The sequence below is a fragment of the Coenobita brevimanus genome, chromosome 98 (genome assembly GCF_032717465.1).
Source record: "Coenobita brevimanus isolate Jiangsu-jjx chromosome 98, ASM3271746v2, whole genome shotgun sequence".
Classification (NCBI taxonomy): domain Eukaryota; kingdom Metazoa; phylum Arthropoda; class Malacostraca; order Decapoda; family Coenobitidae; genus Coenobita; species Coenobita brevimanus.
The window spans coordinates 10,726,607-10,746,341 of NC_137051.1; the positions used below are offsets into that span (position 1 = coordinate 10,726,607).

General features: G+C 42.3%; 1 protein-coding gene across 1 annotated transcript in view; it reads right to left on the minus strand.

Moving 5' to 3' along the window:
* The window catches only part of Evi5 (ecotropic viral integration site 5), a 239,450-nt gene that overhangs the window by 97,246 nt on the left and 122,469 nt on the right, over positions 1-19,735 (minus strand). The window lies entirely within an intron of this gene.

A 19,735-nucleotide genomic window follows, 5' to 3' on the forward strand; every position in this document is an offset into this window, starting at 1 on the left:
CACCATTATCGTCAGTCATCAACACCATTATCACGATCGCCACCAGTACTCTCATTCACAAACTACTGGTGCTAATCTTCGTGCGGCGGCACCGATGTAGACTTAACCGGCTCCTTCGAAAGGAGGATGGTAGGCTGCAGGAAGACAACTTCTGCTTACAATACACTGGGTTCGCGTCCATACAAGATTGGGGCCACAGCAACCAACAACCAATGGCGCTTATACTATCGGTAACTTTCACCAAGCGGCATAGCAAAATCACGAAAATATATACACACCATCACCATTACTACCATTAATCATTCTTACATGAAGGTAGGTGGTGGCGAACATCATTTACTCCCTTGGTGTAGTGCCGCCGAATTCTTCCTTCACTTTTATCATTCTTTTTCTGGGTCTACCCTCCTCTCTTCCTATTTATCCAACCTTCTTGCCACTCTTCTTTCCTAATGTGTCTCCACACTGACAAGCCTAATGATTTCCTGTAACCCAGGAAACCATTTACAAAGCTGGGCGGTAACCATATAACCAAATAATGGTGTGATGTGGAGCTTAATATAGTGCCTCTGTTAGCTGGGCGGAGACGCAAATGCGGCGTCCATCCGGGAACAAAGCCCCCACATTCTTCCCCGCGCCTCGCTGTGGCGAGGCGCTGTCTGCCGAAAGGGAACATCGGTTCACTGGACGATTCTGCACCGGCGGTTGCTTGCCTGCGATTGATGGATCTGCTCAGCAACAGACTGGGGTTACTCAACAACACCACCACCATCAACAACAACCATTATTATAACCACTGGCATCATATACAGTACATGAACGTAAATCACTATCCATCACCAATCATTTCTAATCACTGTTATTAGTAAGAACAAATTCATCACATTACAATGGTTGGCTCCAAAACAGTATTCAGCATCATTTATTTTCATATATCATATTCCCACACATTTTTTCAGAATTAGCAATGATAATTACCAAAAATAGTTCCTTCACAGTGTTCATAATCATTATCATTATCATCACCATCATCATCATCCCGCCTCTTTATCCCACCTGCAAATGGGTGAGGTAGGGTACAGAAAGGTGGGAAAATGAGAGGGAAAAAAAAAAGATAGTGGGCCATTCATCATCAGCAGGTCCAGTCATATAATCACCCATATAAACACCGTTCACGCTTCCGAAATCCTGGTTCCACGTGATAGGTACACTTGTCCACACGCGGCTTAGTTACATCTAGCAGCTCAGTATTCTAGATTGAGGGATGGAAAGTTTACAAAAAGTCAGAGTAAAAAGTGTACGGTACCAGATATACTAAAGAGGTTCACGAAGGGCATATCAAACCCCAGTAGTTCAAAAACGCTAAACCTAAAGTTAATAAAGTCGTCGGAGACAGCAAAATATAGTTTTAAAAAAATCAGATTAAAAGGTTCAAGTCCACAGCAAATGACACAAATTGACTTTTGAAGTTTCGTTGACACCTGTAAAGCTGATTTGCCATTCTCTTCCCAATGTACAGCACCATTTATATAGAAAAAGTTATTCTCTTTTGCTACATACATCAGAGTTATAATGGACGCCAAATGAGAGATGGTGTACTATTGTCAGCGTGTTGTGGATGCGTGTTTGATGACAGAAACTGCAGAACTTATGAAATACGATTATCCTTCGAAATATCGTCACAAAAATCAAAGTCATTCATTTTGCTGTATGTAACAGAACTCGCAGTATGTGATCGGACTTGACTCTTGATAGCATTTTTTTTTTATATCTTTCATTATCTAATTTACATCTTGGGGAAAAAAAAAAGAGAAACAAACCTAAGTCGATCTTCGTCCTTATCCCTTTCAATCAGAACACATTATTTCTCGGCCTTATGTCTTTTTTCTTTTTAGTAACGCTTACGTTTTTCCCCAATCCCCTGCAGTCAGAAAGCGTCTTATTATTTCTCTACCCTTGGTTCCTCCCATATTTACTCATACCTATCTTTCCTTATCACTTCCAGTCAGTAGTGGCTTATTATTTCTGTACCCTAGACCCATCCTTCTATTCTTCTTCTTCTTCTTAATACAACTATTTGCCTCTTACCGCTAATCCCTCTAATCAGGAAACGCCATTTTCTGTACGGCAGATATTTGTTTGTTTCAACTATTTTGCAGAGTTGATTAAAAAAAAAAAAAAAAAGTATCGCACAGGGAAGGTCCGAAGATACCCTAAACGATCAATATATCTCGCGATGTTCCGAGGTATTTACTTATCATCTGCATGTGCATTTGATACGAATACTGACAAGGAAATGGCAAGCATACGATATATATAACATCCTTATGAAATCACGTTTATTAACATGGTTTACAAACATGTGGGATTTTGCAATAACCATCGCCTGCGCTGTCAAGACTGTTTCGGCTAAACTGTGCACCAATACTCTTCTGATCAAAAGAATCTCTGGTTCCTAATCCCTTCCCGCCCCCCTCCCTCTCTCTCCCTGGTTCTTTCTTGTTTTGCTTTTTTACCTCTGCTTCCTAATTCCTTGCAGTCATCATCTAGACCACTACTAAGTTACCCCTTCATCTCACGTCACTGCCCTCGTCTTCCTCCTTCAAACCCTCTTTCACTATATGCAGGCTGCTTCACTTCTCATTTGATGAATGTATAAACTCCCTTAGTCTTTATTAATCCCTTCAGTCCGATTACATATTTTTATATTCTGCTCCTGACACGACCAAACGATTTTTAGTCAATTTAAAGCAGAGATTTTTCGAACTGGGGGGGTTAGATATGGCTCTAATTAACACCATCACTATTCGAAGTTTGCTGTAATTTGAATAAAATAGTCTGGTGATGGAATTATGTTCTTGGACTGAAGGAATTAAATATTCCGCGTTATTCTATTCATTTTCTGCCCTGCTCCCAAAACCTGTTACTTTTTGGGCTGCACTTACCTTTTCCCTTAACAAAACACGTATTACTCTCCTCCCCTCCCAAAATCATCACCCCCACCTTTCTTCCCAAAATTCATCAATTCACTTCCCTCTCACCATCCCTGCATCATCCCCTCCCTCTACAGTATTTTCCCCTCCCACTCACCCCTGCATCAGCCTCACTTATAACATCCTCTCTCACAAGTACTACCGTACTTTTCCACAGCATGAGTCTTACCCAAACCCCGCAGCCTCCGTCTTCATCTGCTCTTCCCTCCCCCTTCCCCATTCATTCATCGTCTTTTGTCTACAATGACGCAAGTTCGATCCCACGCTGGGACAAGGAACGGTTTAATGAACTGATTATCGTTAAAACAACTTTACTTATCCTCACCAAAACCCACCAACATGTCATAAACATATCCCCACCAGTTCCAATGCACCAATCCTGCTTGGAACAATCCTTGCATGTATTCAATATGGACGGGGGGTATTAATGTCAAAGTGATCACATATGAAGGCGTGTGCACGTAGAAGAACTGGTGGACCTCAGGGAACAGGCTGTTAAACTTATAACTAAAGTCGGAAACATAAAAAATAATTTCCACCCTATGTTTATTGCCTCCCCTCTCCTCCATCCTTCACCTCCACACTCTACTTCTCGCGGTAACACTAATATATTCAGGCGACGAAGCTGCACGGTTATACAAAATCCCTCAACTTTCTCCCTATTCTTCGAAAGTGGGATGTCGGACTGAGGGAGATGTGTAACATCAGCATGATGTCCACAGGGCTTACGTCCAGATGAGTCTGGGACGCAACAACTTCCCCTCTGACTCCACTCTTTGCTTCTCCTTTCCCCTCCATCTCCACTCATTGTTTTTCTCTTCCCCTCCATCTCCATTTTTTGCTTTTCCCCTCTCCTCCATTTTCATTCTGTTTTTCCCTTCCCCTCCATCATCATTTTATATCTTCCCTTTCCCTACATCTTCACTCTTCGATTTTCCCTTCCCCTCCATCACCATTTTTAAATTTTTCCCTTTCCCTACACCCTCACTGTTTTTCCCTTCCCCTCCATCCCCAATCTACTCTTTCTACCCCTCACCCGCCACCCCCTGCATCGCATAGACCGCAACTTGGCCCATCCCAACTTTACAGGTTTCGTGGCAGGAACTCTTTACGGGCACAAGTTATGTCTCTCAACTTTTGCGGCCAAGAAGGCGTCATGTGGAGCCTGCTTGCTACAGGAGCAAACAGGTTTGTGGTGCCAGATGTATTGACTTCCAGATGGGTGACACGAAAACTGTATGTCAAAACTAACTGAGGGCAGACAAGAGCCGGTAAAATAAAAGGAGGATACAGAGGTTAGATAAATATCCGTAAATAAAAATAATTTATCGTCCGCCAGCAAATAAGGAAAGGATACAGATGCTAGAAAAAAAAAAATACCCGTAAATGGAAATAACATATTCCGCCAATAAATAAAAGGAGGATAGAGGCTGGAAAAATACCAGTATATGGAAATAACTTATTTTCCGCCAATAAATAAAAGGAGGATACAGAGGTAAGAGAAATACCCGTAAATGAAAAAAATTAATCTTCCACCAATAAATAAAAGATACGGAGATTAGGAAAATACCCACAAATGGAAATAATCTATCTTCAAATAAATAGCATCACTGCATGGGTAAAATTATTCCATGTCAAAATTTTTTGGCACTGTTATAACCAACACACGGACGCAGAGTTTCCTTTTCTTTATTTTAACGTTGAAATATCAGATTCTGGCTTACTGGCGTTTGTCTCCAAGTGCCTGAAATACAATCAGGCATCCAAATAACTTCACTGTCCTATCAAAGGTACCGTACTTGTTTTATCTCGTACGTTGGTGCCTCTAGCCTACGAGTACATGTGTGTTTTACCCTGACGACAACAAAGATCTATTACATTACGTATTAACTTGTGCAATACACCAGCTTAAATTATCGTTCATCCGGTGTAGGCCTGTGTGTCCAGATGAAGTTTTATTACAATATTTATTTACTTGCGGTACAATACAGTAGTTTAAACTATCATTCATTCGGCGTGTATCCAGATAAAGCTGTATTACAATATTTATATTACCAAATCGAGATGCAGCACACTAGTATCGTTCATCGGGGTAAACTTTTCTTGATTCCATAAGCTTTTAACCACTTCAGTACAATAACATCAACTCATACGACTGCAAAACAACTAGATTCAACTGTGCAGAGAATGTTCAAGCGGGACAGGTCAGAAATTGCAAATCCTTTCATTACAAGAGGTCTTCCTTAAGTTTAACAGAAGATACGATACATGCATATATATCTATATATATATATATATATATATATATATATATATATATATATATATATATATATGATTGAGGGAGTAAATTTTAAACGAGTACGAGTATAGGATGCCGTTATTTGTTCGAATTAGGGGCTGAGCGCTTCCAAGTTATTGTATAGATAAAATTCAGAAGCGTGGAAACTTTTTATTTCCTCTTGCTTCTACCTCTAAAAATTTTGATGTTACCTGCTGCCTTCAAAGAAAATGTCTTAAGAATCTCAGTACTAAATTAGGAAGAAGGTTTCAGACGCTATTCTGTGAGAGGGTAATCAAACAACATTAATTTTACGAAACTGGTAAAAATTCCACAACAAAAACGCTACTTGGATAAGAGAGCATGGTTTGTGAAATGTGGGCACACATAACCATATACTCATCTAATTAATCTTTACGCTCCGATGGTGTATCATATTTAGTCTACCACTGAACCATTTTGTTCAGCCAAGAAAAATAGTTGCAATTATAAAAACGCGTGATTTAGCCTAGTCGATGATAGGGACATATTTCGGTAACTAATTTACTGACAGGAAACGTTCGACTTTGTTCAGCTGATGGAAAATGTTGCAGTGAAATGTGTATTATAAAAAGAAACATGTATATTAAGCACAGACCACGCAAAAAAACATTACTTATAGTATAAAGAAAAATACGGATTAATTTAAAATACTACACCTTATCAAACTATGACAAAAGCTGAACGACCTATAAACTTAAGTTTAGTATACACCGACATATTCAGCAAAGCCATGGTATGCTGTAATAAGAAAGTATTGTACAAAAGTCTTCCATCCAACTTTAAGAAAAAAAAAAAAAAAACTATGAACATCAGAGAGTGAATTCCAGGTTACGGCAAGGCTCAACTAGCCTAAACCGGATACTTTTAAAGCATAAACATTGCGTATACAGTCCACAGCTCTGGTTACTAGATATGATAATAAGCCTAGAGTGCACTTGACGATTATACTGACCCGCACTTTGACGACCATTTGACCTTTCAACTTTAAAAAAAAAAAAAAAAAAAAAAAAAAAAAAAATACTATGGAGGAGTGTAAAGACTTTGAAAGGACTACCAGCTGAAATGTTCTGGCGAAGCTTAACAACAGTTCCATTATGTTCATCAACACATAAGTGTCATATTGCAAGTAAGGTGTCACATATTTTCCTGGTTGTACAATCTTCGTACGCGCTATTTCATAGGCTTAATCCCTGACACCTTATTTCCATGACTTTCAAATCTTTAAGAAAAGCATCTGGGGATATTTAATGACAGATCATACAGTACAATTTAGGATACAGAAAACATATAAACGAAATTAAAACCGTTCCCATTACCTACCGCAGCTAACACTGATAAACAAAGCTGTCATGCGGAGACACAATTATAATACAATAGTAAACATAGTTACTCTGTCGATACATTGCTATAATACTCGAATAAACAACTGCAGAATAAACGTACGGGCAGACTACATATAGCTGCTATGTTGACGCACAGCTGCAATGAAGAAGTACAGCTGTAATATGCAAGGCAGCCATGAATGAAGAAGTCATATTACACACATCACGGTCCATACACAACTGTTATACCCAAAAATATAACGTTTACACAGAGCCATAATGCTTAGGCACTTATATTTTACGGCAAGTTGCAGGCAGTTGGGGGGTCACGTTGCGACGGTAAGGTTGGGTGAGGGAGAGGTGCTTCAAGTTGAGCACCTTAGACGCCACACCACCAACACCTCCGGACTGTGATAATGTAAATACACTTCACCTCCAGTCTTCCCGAGGTGAAGCAATACCTAGCATCCTTTACAAAACTCGGATATTTTTGGCTAACCAAGAAAAAAGGTAAAGAAAGGAGTTTTTTTTACAAGTACTAAGAGTAGTAGTTCTGGTTAGCTTATGCCGTTGGCTAAAGGAACGAATATACCGGTACTGTATATTGTCTCTACTTGGTAGTTATATGCGATAAGGAGAAGGGTACATATTTGATACTCTTCATACATCATAAAGCAAAACTCATAAATCTGTGTGTGTGTGTGTGTGTGTGTGTGTGTGTGTGTGTGTGTGTTCAAGCTACTTACTAAAGATATATGAACGGAAAGGATGGGAAGATGTGATGAGGCGCTGAGGGTCTGTAAGGGGGTGAAGGGGTTGGCGAGAGGGTGGTAAAAAAGAGAAGGTGAGATGAAGTGAGGAACATACTGTATGACGATGTATAGGAAAAGCTGGAGTTGGAAACAAAGAGGGAGGAGGATGTATGAAAAGAAGGGAGTTGGAGGTATGGAAGGAGGAACTGTAGGTATGGAAGGAGGGCTGGAGGTAAAGGAGTATTTGGAGATAAAAGGAAGGAAGGTTTGTGGTGAAGTAGGTGCAGCTGCAGATAGGTAGGAGGGCTGGAGGTCAAGGAAGATTGGAGGTACGGGAGGAGGACTGGAAGTTAAGGATGGAACGTTGGAGGTATGAGAGGAGGGCTGGAGCTAAGGAAGGTGGTTTGGAGGTGAGATATGGGTGTGGCAGCAGACTAGAGGATGAGGTAATTCTCTGAGTCATGTGGAAAAACCTTGATACGCCAGGACAGCGAACGCTTGAAAGGGAGTAAGAAAATACTAAAGAGAACTGAAACACAAACTGATCGTACACACACACACACACACACACACACACACACACACACACACACACACACACACACACACACACACACACATTTTCACTGCCAGGTAGCTACTAAAAACTGATGGGAGAAAATTGGAAACCAGGATACATACGACAGAGACGAAATGCCAACAAGCATACAGCAAGACCGAGAATTAAGAAAATAAAATAGAAAACCAAAACTAAAGCGCCGTCCAATCCTAGAAGGTGCCAGAAACTAGGTGAGCAGGAAACGTATGAGAAAGGCTAAACTGATGACAATGTAGAGGATTAGTAAGGAGACAGGCAGGAGTACACAAGGCCAAGAGTGACAGGGTTTGGGGGTTACGTAAACAGACCGTAGGGAAGGTGGGATAAGACTGACGACCCTTTACTCTTGATGGCCAGATTTCGTAACGCCTCCTTCTCGGCGATTTATTTTGCACGTTACATTCTTATAATCCTCTTGTATAGTATTGTGAAAACTGTGTCGATACTAACCAAATACGAGTATACATAACATATAGGAAGAAAGTAAGGCGTAAGGTGGATAATATATCACCAAGGAAGAGGCTCCACGAACCCCACTAAGCCAACCCACAATATGACCATGACGGGGATGGAGTGGGATAGGAGCAGACGGCATGGAGTACGGGAGGAGGGGCGGGAGGCGGACCAGGGAGGATAGTGTAGGTATGTACAACGGGTAGGGCAGGATGGGTGTGAGAAGGTCAGGGAAAGGCATAGGACTAGTGTGGGTTGGGGAGGCAGAGGTGGGAGAACAGCAGGTGGTGGTGTAGCTAGGACAGTTAAGAGCAGGAAGGATGAGAAAGGAACAGAACAGCAGATGATGACGTAGATGGGACAGTTAGGTGCGGGACGGATAAGGCAGGCGAAGTGGACTGAAATGAAACAGATTATCGACTAAAATATGAGTCAATAGGGATGCGGAAGTACAGTAGTCTGCTCTCATCCTGTGCAGTATCAGAGTCTCTGGAAGAGTTCTCATGAAGTGGTTTGATATTATCAGTGTTAAAAAACATACTACCTCGTATTAAGTAACATGTTAGTTTTAAAATATATCCTCAAAAGGTTAAATAAATCGAGGAAAACAGTACATCAAGAATCACAGACGGACGCAGTGTGGGAACGAAGAGGAAATAGGAAAGGAATGATGTGCATCAGTGATGTAAGGTTAAGCCAGGAATAGTGTTGACAATTCACGAAGTTAAATATGGAGATAATGGAAAGGACAGGCTAGGGTTGCACTGGACAGGCAGGAAAAGAAGGGATTGTGTAGAAGATGGAGATGAAAGAGTAAATAAAAAATAATGTAGGCGGCAGCAAATAAGGGTAAGGGTATTGTGGTACAGATAAGGCAAGTAAAGAGAGGGAGGGTGTGACTGAACCGACAGGAAAGAGTTGGGGTGGCAGGAGCTGATTCACTCTCGAATATGGGCAGGGAAGGGCAGGGAGGTGATGGTGACCAGATAGTGAGCGTGCAGGCGGGAGGCAGGAAATTCATATATGTAAATTCAGTCTGCTATTGAAATGTTCCGATATTTTTCACGAAATATTTATTCCATATCGCTGTCAGTTTTATTCATCCTTTCTGGTCGTTAAACTAACATAATGAAATGGATTCAGGTTACGTTCAACTAAAACAGTAGCCTACATGAAAACTGCAAGAGTGCAAGTATTTTTGTTACTAGTGAATTGCTGCTAACGAGGGGGGTAAATATGTTAAAACTAGCAATACTGAAATCGAGAGCGAGTGAAATTTCTCTCTCTCTCTCTCTCTCTCTCTCTCTCTCTCTCTCACACACACACACACACACACACACACACACACACACACACACACACACACACACACACACACACACACACACACACACACACACACACACCTTCCATGACCTCCATTTCTCACTCCTTCCCTTGACCTTTATCCCAAGCACTTATACCACTCCAGATTTTTTTATCCACCCTCCCCTACTCCCACCACCTCTTCTTGTACAGTCGGACAAAAGTTTGGCTGATAATTCAGTGCATCTACTACACACTTAAAGCACTGCCCTCAACGGAGCACCATAAAGTAGAAAAATATCTATGGGTTGAGAAACACACCATGCCCCTCTCAGGTAAGGAATATGGGCCAATTATGGACAATAAGACGTGAATTACCAGGCGATTTTTGTCTCTGCATCTAACGATATCTCTATTCGTTCTTATTTTTACCCATTCCCCCTTTCGTAAATTATTTGTTTCTTTCCCGTCCCCTCCACCCTCTGTGTCACACCTCCATCTATCTTCATTCACTTTTTACTCCCCTCCTTATTTCAACTCCCTTGTACCCACCCTCCGCTTTCACCCCTCTATTCTCCCTCCTCCTCCATCTCTCTCATCTCCTTTTTCCTCTCATTTTCCGTTCTCCTCTTCCATTTTCTGTTCTTTTCTTCTCTCTCTCTCTCTCTCTCTCTCTCTCTCTCTCTCTCTCTCTCTCTCTCTTTTTACCTCTGCTTTCTCTTTTCTGCCCCTCCCTGCTTAGGTGGCCTACCTTGCCCACTCCATCAAATTTGTTATCTTTCGCTGCCTCTCCTTTTTCGTCATCTTTTCCCATTTCCTACACAGTCCTTCTCATGCTCTATCTTATGTATTTTTTTTTTTCGCCGTCACTCTCTCCTCCTTTCCTCTCTTCTTCTCTCCTACTTAGTCTTCGCTTCCTTTGATTTCCTTCTCTCTCCCGTTCCTGCTTTTCTTTTTCTTCTTTAGTTGCCTCTAACTCTCCCTTTCTCCTCTTCTCTATCCTCCTCCTACCCTTTCTATCCCTCTTTCTACCTCCTCTACCCCTCCTCCTTCTTTCACTACCCCTCTTTCTCTATCCCCCCCCCTTCCCTTCAATTCACGAAAAGGGCGCCGGTAAGTCCTCAAGTCGTCCTTACATCAGAGCGGCGTGTGTTGCCCATAAAGGCATGCCGCTGAGTCCTTCAGTCTCTCTCTCTCTCTCTCTCTCTCTCTCTTTCTATCCGTTAGTATCCTCCACGCTCTTCATACACTGTCTCCTTCATGCTTCTCCCCAGGTTACGTCCTCCACAATAACTCTTCTACTACTACTCCTCCACTCCTACTCTTCCTCTTGCTGCTTCTTCACTATTTTCATCTTCATTCTGCATTTCCACATCCACCATCTCCATCGCTTCCACTAGTCTTCATCATGGCACAGTTGGCACACACAGTGTGTCCTCAGTCTACCTTTTTTTTTTTTTTTTTTTTTTACCCCTAATTTCGTTTACCTATTTCACATCACATCATCATTCCTAACAACCATAGTTTTCATCTACTGGCTATTGTTTTTACTTCAGTTTTTGATAATGGTACCATTGGTAACTCATGTTTTTTGGTAATGATAACACTGGTAACTCATGTACCATCGTATATCAATTTTCAGGTTTTTATTGTATATACCGGTAGCTTTCTTCCACTCTGTCAGTCACAAGATAATCTTCCTTTGCACTCGGGGACTACAGTCCCTTTCTCTCTTTTTCACGCACGCACGCACGCTCTCTCTCTCTCTCTCTCTCTCTCTCTCTCTCTCTCTCTCTCTCTCTCGCGCACACACACACACACACACACACACACACACACACACACACACACACACACACACACACACACACACACACACACACACACACACACACACACACACACACACACACACACACACACACACCTTCCTCTGTGCTGATAAATCCATTAGCTCCCCACCCCCCTTCTTCTCCTCTTGGGCTCACTGTAACTCACTCCGTCACTACTTATCACCCTTACCAGTCTATAGCCATCATCCTCATCAGCTTGTTACTACCACCACTAACTACACACAATTTTAATATCTACCATTATCCTATTTCGCCATCCTCACCACTCTACTAGCCACCATCTCATCAGCTAGCCACTATCCTCACATACACCTCAGTAATACTACTCACCATTTGCCTATCTCACCAATAACTAGCCATCCATGTCATTCTCTAATTCAATCACATTAGTTCACCATCATCTTGCTATTTGTATAACTAACCATCATAACCACCAAAATCACTTGCCATTTTCGCCATCTCCATTTTTTGTCACCTACCCGTCCTAAACGACTGGAATTATTCTCAAACACCTGCATCACTCATTACCTTCGTCATCTTCGCCACCTTCCTCATCACCCACCACCTTCCATTTCCAAGCATCTCAGTCATTTGCTAACCTCACACAACATCACTTAATTCCTTCGTCATCCTCAACACATTCATCACCCAGCCTCTTTTACTTCCTACTATCTCACGCATTTGCCATTCCCACATATGCATCACTCATTACCCTTGTCATCTTCACCACATTCATCACCACCCACCCTCCACCTCATCGCGACTCACCCACAAGCCCTGCCGCCCACACTGCTCGAGTGCTCGTTTCGCTCTCCCACTACACTCTAGACCTCATCATTCCAACTCTCTCTCTCTCTCTCTCTCTCTCTCTCTCTCCCTTACAATTTATATCCACTTCATCTCTTAGTTTTCCCTCAGTTTTCACTACCCATTTTCCACATCCTCCCCACCCACATACCTGCTTACTATCCAAATGTAATACTGCTCACTCACCTCTCCACCCACCCTCTTCCTGGCAGTTCTTACTCCTTCCGTCCCTCCGTCCGCCCTTCCATCGTCCACCCCCTGCACTTTACATCCTCTTTCATTACACACACACACACACACACACACACACACACACACACACACACACACACACACACACACACACACCGCTGACAATTTCTCGTACAATCACTCCACGCACTCCACCTACTCATTCCTAATCCCATCAACAGCACATATCCCAGTACACCCTACATCTACCCCCACCTCCCACCCCTACACAATTTAGTCACACTCTCCGCACTCCTACCCCCACACACTCCATCTACCCACACTCCCACCCACTCCCATCCTACATCCTGTCTAGATAATGAGAAAATGACAATCTCGCGACATTTTAGGCTTCCTTTTAGAGAGAGAGAGAGAGAGAGAGAGAGAGAGAATTAAATGAGTCAATAGGGAGATTGTGGGAGAGGGAGGGAAAGGATGGATGTAAAGACAGAGAAGAGAGGGAGCGAAGACAGGAGACGAGTGGAAAAAAGGAAGGGGAAGGGGGGAGACTGAAAGGAAAGAAGAATGAGAGAGAGAAGAAAAAAGGAAAACATAGGAGAGGAGAAATGTGCACTAAAATAATGTAATATCAGGCAAAATGTACAGAAAAACACGAAAAAACACAAACAAGACAACAAAAAACAAATACGAGTATGTGCACTGAGACGTTTTTGTATCCTGTTGTTGTGTGATGATGATGACGATGGAGGAGGAGGAGAAGCAGGAGGAGGAGGAGGCGATGTGGAAGTGAAGAAGAGGAACGGATGATTAGGATTAGGAGAGATGGTATGAAACAAGCAGGGGATGGGGTGGATGATAATGAAGTAAAAAAAACGAGCGAATTGACATAAGAAGAAAGAGGTGAAAATAGTGAGGATCTTGGATGGGGAAGGAGGAGGAAAAGGACAAGAGATGAGAGGAAAAGAAGGTGAAGGAAAAAGGACTGTAAAAAAAAAAAAAAAAGATGAAGAAGTCGTTTGGTAAGGAACGAAAGTAAAAATAAAAACGGCGACAAAAAAAAGGGGGGGACAAAAGAAAGACGGATCGCATTAAATATATATATATATATATATATATATATATATATATATATATATATATATATATATATATATATATATATCCGATTCTAAAGCCCAACAGCCCATCCACACAACGTTATATGTTAACGCTTAGACACTAATACATAAGTGTATAATGACATATACTGTAGGAACCTCGACACATGCGATGGTATATTAGTAGGAGTGCATTAACAACAGTCTTTGAGGGAGGATCATTGAAAACAGTTCTAACAAAATTCAGATCCTCAAATAGTTCCCCGACCTAGCTGGGACTGAAATCACGATCTTACTCTCAGCAGTCCACTCATCCACCAACTGATCACCACTCCCTTGGCGGGAAGAGATAAGTGTAAACACATCAGAAAAACCGTGCGTACGGACACACTAAATTCAAATACACCTGCGATAAGACATAAAAAAAAACGACATGAAAACAAAGCAAAAGCTGAGAAAACAAAAGCATTACAGAAAAACAGAGCGGAGAGAAAAGTGCTGGGTGGGAGGCGCATGGATCCGGCTGACACTCTGTCACGTCATGGAGGCGGCGGCGGAAAGGGCAGTTTGGAAAAAGGTCATATCTCTTCCGGCAGCTCTCACTCTCTTACTCCAACTTAGCGTTTCTGTATATCCCTTCTGATTTAGTGAACTATCCCCCTCCCCACCCTGAACAGTTATCTTCTCTCTCCTCTTTCAAAATAGAGTTAGGCTATGTATTTCCAGGACGTCAAATTTTCTGCTGACGACTTTTCTAAGGTAAAAAACTGCCATTGCGCAGCTGAGATAAACGTAAAGATAGTGCAGGACCGGCATTTAGAATGATTCCCCCCTCCCATGCATCTGAGTCTCAACAGGCTAAGTTTTTTTTTTTTTTTTTTTTTTTATGTGTCCGACTCTGGGCATAGGCTTCACAGCCTGCTATCAAGGCCCAGCAGTCCTCCTACATACCATACACCTCCACATGTCACCACTTCGGCGCTAACACCCACCGTCCATATTGAATACATGCTAGGGCTGTCTCATACAGGACTGGTGCATTGGTATTAGCGGGGGTATTTTTACGACATGTCGGCGGGTCTTCTGGTAGATCAGTATAGTCTGAAATTCAAATCCTTAAACTGTTCCCTGCCCCAGCCGGGATTCGAACCTGGGCCCGTTAGGACCGCACGCCACCTCTCTACCGGTTGAGCCACCGCCTCCCCCAATAAGTACATTCCATTCATTTATTTGAGCCACTCACATCAATACTTGCGAACTATACTCTTACTCTAACCCGGCCGAAAACTGCAATCTGTCCATCTTGAAAGCTGAGTCAATAGATTAATAAAACTAGAATATGATGGTGGTCACGAAGAAGTGCCATGAAAAGCAAGTAGAGCTGTAGCATTATCGTTTTCAGTCGCTGAGCTTCGTGAAATAAGCTGCAAAAGGATGAAAACCTAGGCCAAATCAAGATGAAACACGTACAGAACACATCGCCTCTGTTGTAATATGCTTTTGGTAACTCATCCAGGACTGGTGCCATGGCATTTGTGGCGATGCTTTCACGGCTTGTCGGTGCGACGTTTCTATATTAAAGAGAAAGGCCTCACAGTATTTTCTGTAACATTCGACTTTGGTCAAATCGACATACTTTATAATCCACAAGCTGCTTAGTTACTTCACTGTTAATGGAATTCTTGTAAAATACTAGAATAGATTTTTGGGTTCAGATTTTACCATCCCAACGGCACAGTACTAAGTAATTTTAGAAATTTATACGGGTGATAGGTGGGGGCGCTCACCATCCACTCACTCGATGCAGTGCTGGTTTGGGTGTCTGCCCTTTCCCCTCTTCCTTCCTTCCTCTTCTGTCTTTCTTTCCTACATTCTTTCCTTTTTCTTCTGTCTATGGGTGACTCTAAACTAAGTGACATGCCAAATGGTTTCTTGTACACCAGGAAACCATATACTACGCTGGATGGTAACCATATAACCCAATTATGGCGTCTGGTGGTTTAGTGGGTAATTAAGGCGCTCCAGTCGGATTGACCCTGTATAGGTTTATATCCATGGGGTGGTTGGGGTTTGTTGCTCACGTAATGTCACTAGGGGATGAGTGAGGCTGGTCATTCTCAACTTAAACGTCAGAACCACCTAGCCTAGTCCTGGACATCTACGCTCCTCATGGGGCAACATAGGACTGGATGATGGATGGATGAATTACGTTATTTTACGATACCGGTAAAATCCTATATGGCACCTGTAGTATAAGTCTCTCTCTCTTTCGCCTTTCTTAGCCTTAATCCTCTACCCATTTCCCTTATTTTATTTTAATTTGCACTTTCCTCGTAACCCCTCTTTATCCCTCCTCTTTCTCTCGCTCATTCCTTAGGTTTACAGCCCACTAGCACCTTCATCCCCCACCCCCTTTCCTCCTCTTTCCTCACCCTCACTATCTCTCCACCTTCACACTCCCTCTTCACTTTTTCAGTCTTAATATCTTTTCCCCCTCATTCTTCAGTTTATATTTTCAGCTCACTCTGATGATTTTCCATAGTTCACTCCTCTCTCTCTCTCTCTCTCTCTCTCTCTCTCACCTCTGGTCTGTACCCTCCTTCCCCTTCCTTCACAGACAAACCAACACCCGTTACTTTCCCACGAGTAGATATCCCCCCCCCCTCTCTATTTTTCTCCCATCCATCTCAGTCTTAGTTCGCTCAATTTCCCTCAGATCTGTTTTATTATTATTTTTTTCCTTCCCACATCTTTCAATCTTCTCTCTCTTTTTAATTCCATCTATCTCAGTCTCTCTTATCTAACTGTTTCTTCCTCCTTTCCCCATCCCTTCAACCCTTCTCTTCTCACATATTTTCTCTCTCCCATTCTTTATTCATTCACTTCGTATCCACACCACCAACCCATCCCTCCACCAACCTCCACCCTTCTTCCCACTCCTCTTTCTCTTATCCCTTTATTCTCTTCACTCCCTGTCCCCTCCTCTCCACCTTTTAATTTCCGCCACTCCTTACCTCTCCAGCTCCCACCCTTCACCTCACTTAACCCCGTCCCTGTTCCTCCCTCCACCATTCCCTCTCTCACTCTCTCCACCCTTTCCTTTCTCCTCCACCCTTTTTCTCTTCAACCTTCTACCCTTTCCCTTCCTCCCTCTTCCCTCTCCCTTCCGCTTGTCCTTTCCTTCCTTCCCTTAACTTTTCCCCTCCTCCATCCTTTTCCCCTTCCCCTTCCCTCTTCCTTCCTTCACCTTTCTCTTTCCTCTCCTACCCTCTTCCTCTCCCTTGTTCCACTCTTCCTTCTCTCTCGCCCCCTACCCTCTCCTCCCCCCACTTTATTTTCCTTTCCTTTCCTCCATCCTTCCCCCCCTACCCTCTCCCTCCTCTTCTCACCCTACCCTCTCCCTCCCTCCAACCCACATCATCCCAGTCCCCCTCCCTCTCCCCCTCAGCACTCGTAAAGGGCCTCCCACATAACCAACTCCTCCCTTTCCTCTCAACTTCCCTCTCCTTCCCTCCTTCTCCCTCTCGTCTAGTCTCTGCATCTCTGTTTCTGCTTTTCAATCCTTGTCTTTAGCTGATAGAACAGTTTTTTTAAATTTAGTTATAGCCTTCTATATAACCTTCCCTATACCAAACAGCCAAAAAAGGACCATTAGTTATGTTGCTGCTTCCTTTCCTTTGTATCACTTGGTATATAGTCGATTTTCCGTCTTCCATATCAACTTATTTATCGGTGCTCTATCTCTCATTTTTCCTCCTCATCTTTCTAATTTTCTACACGCTCTCGTTCTCTCTCTTTTTCTCCTAATCTTTTTTTTTTTTTTTCAACGTTTCCTCTACCTCCTCTGCTTGTCTTGCCTCTTTCCTCCTTATTCCCATCTCTTCTTCTTCCCCACTCTCCAATCATTTCTCCATACTTTTTTCTTTCCTCTCTGTCCCATCTCTCCTTCCACCTCCCTCCCACCTTCTGTGCTTGTTCCTCCCTCACCTCAGCCTCTTCCCCTCCACAGCATATTCAATTCCTCCTTCCTCCTTAGCTTCCTCCCTCCTCAGTCGTTAGCTCAGAAGGAATGAGGAGGATGAGGATGAGAGAGAGAGAGCGAGCGAGAGAGAGAGAGAGAGAGAGAGAGAGAGAGAGAGAGAGAGAACAATGGATGAGACGGAAGAGAGAATAAGGGACGAGTGAGAATAATGGAAGGGGAGAAGACAAAAGGTGAAGGGATTAGCAAGAGAAGAGGGGAGATTATGGCATCTTATTGGGAGGGGAGGGAAGAGGAGGGGAGCGGGAAGGGGTGGCGACGCTGGGGAAGGAAAAGGATATGAATTCCTAGAAGGGTAGGAGAGGGGAGGACGAAAAGGAAGGTGCGAGGATAATACACGTGAAGAATAATGACTTTATAATAACAGGAATGAAAAAACAAAAACAGCGTAACAAACGAGATGGCAATAAATGGGAGGCAATAAATGAGAGAAGGAGAAAGAAAAAATAAAGAAAAATAGGATACGGAAGTACAAAACAAGGATAGAGTACAATAAAAGAAGGAAGGAAGGAAAGGCAGACGATAATGAAAACGAGGGAGACGAGAGAAGGAAAGAGCAGACGATAATGAAAGCGCAGGAGAAACTATGAAAAAGGCAGAGGATAATGACAACAAAGGAATAAGAAAGAAGAAAAAGATGCAGGAGATTAATAAGAACACGGAAGAAAATATCATGACACGAGGTTAAGTGGTATGAGACAGGCGGAGGAAGCCGAGTGGGTGACGCAAAATGAGCTGGCAAAATATACATCTCAAACGCAAAAATAACTTGAAAAATATCAACACCAATTAAACACCCATAGATAAGACTACAGGGACACTCACTAGAACTCATACTTCCACTAGGCTGTGTAATTCATAATTACTTGGATTTTCTACTGAGTGTACAACTGTGTCCTGTACTCTTTCAGCAAATGATAATGCTTCAATTTCCGGCCGGTATTAATATCCTTATAAATATTTAAATTACATCTCTTCACTATTCGGTAAATACAAATATTCCCACAATTATTTTAATAACATCACTTCACTTTTAGGTCAGTACGGATTTCCTCACAGGCAATTAACTACATTACTTTCTTTTTTGGACGGTACATATATCCCCTGCAATAATTACATCACTTTACTTTTCGATCACTACAACTACTGCCAAAAATATTTCAGTGAAATCACTCCGCTTTTCATTCAGTATCAATAGCCTATCCCCGCAAATAGGCTGTTCAATATGATCCTCCCATAATTCTTCTGGAGGCTGATCTGATAGAGAGAGATAGACAGACAGACAGATAGATAGACAGATATAGATAGACTGACGGAGACAGACAGACGGACGCGCAATCAGATTGGGGTTGAATACATTACCTCCGTCTACCCTCGATGGTGGTTGGGGGGAGTAAAAATGTACAAACGTGGTGAATGTGGAAAAAAAAAGAAAAAAGGAAACAAAGGCCCATCTGGTTCGTTTCATAAAAGAGAACTGAAAGGCCACGTATAGTCTGTGCGGTGCAGCTTTAAAATACCACACAAAGAGGCAAAGTAAAAATATGAGTTTCAGTTACTGCATTTCAGAGATGCAATATACTGCAGGTAGTAAGGACTAGAATGACATCGAAAGGACACAGAAATCACAAGGAGATATTTATATTACAGAATTTCCACTAAATATTAGGGAGAATCGGAAAACCAGAAGAGGATGAAGAAGAGGAAAAATATCAGTCATCAGAAGAGAAGGAAAAGAATCAGTCATTAGAAGAGGAGAAAGAGGATAATTAGACAATGTGAACGAGGAAGTATTAGGACAGGGAACTGACTGGACATAAAGGGAGTTAGGAACAATTATAGAATAGACGAACTGGAGCTCTGGAAAGAGAAGAAACATAGTGATCAATTACCTGGAGAATTAGGAGCAATTACGGGAACCAGTATCAAGCCAACAAAAGAATCAGGTAGAAAGAAGTAAGCTAAAGTGGAAAACAGACAAACTAAAGAGGCTGTGTAACTCCA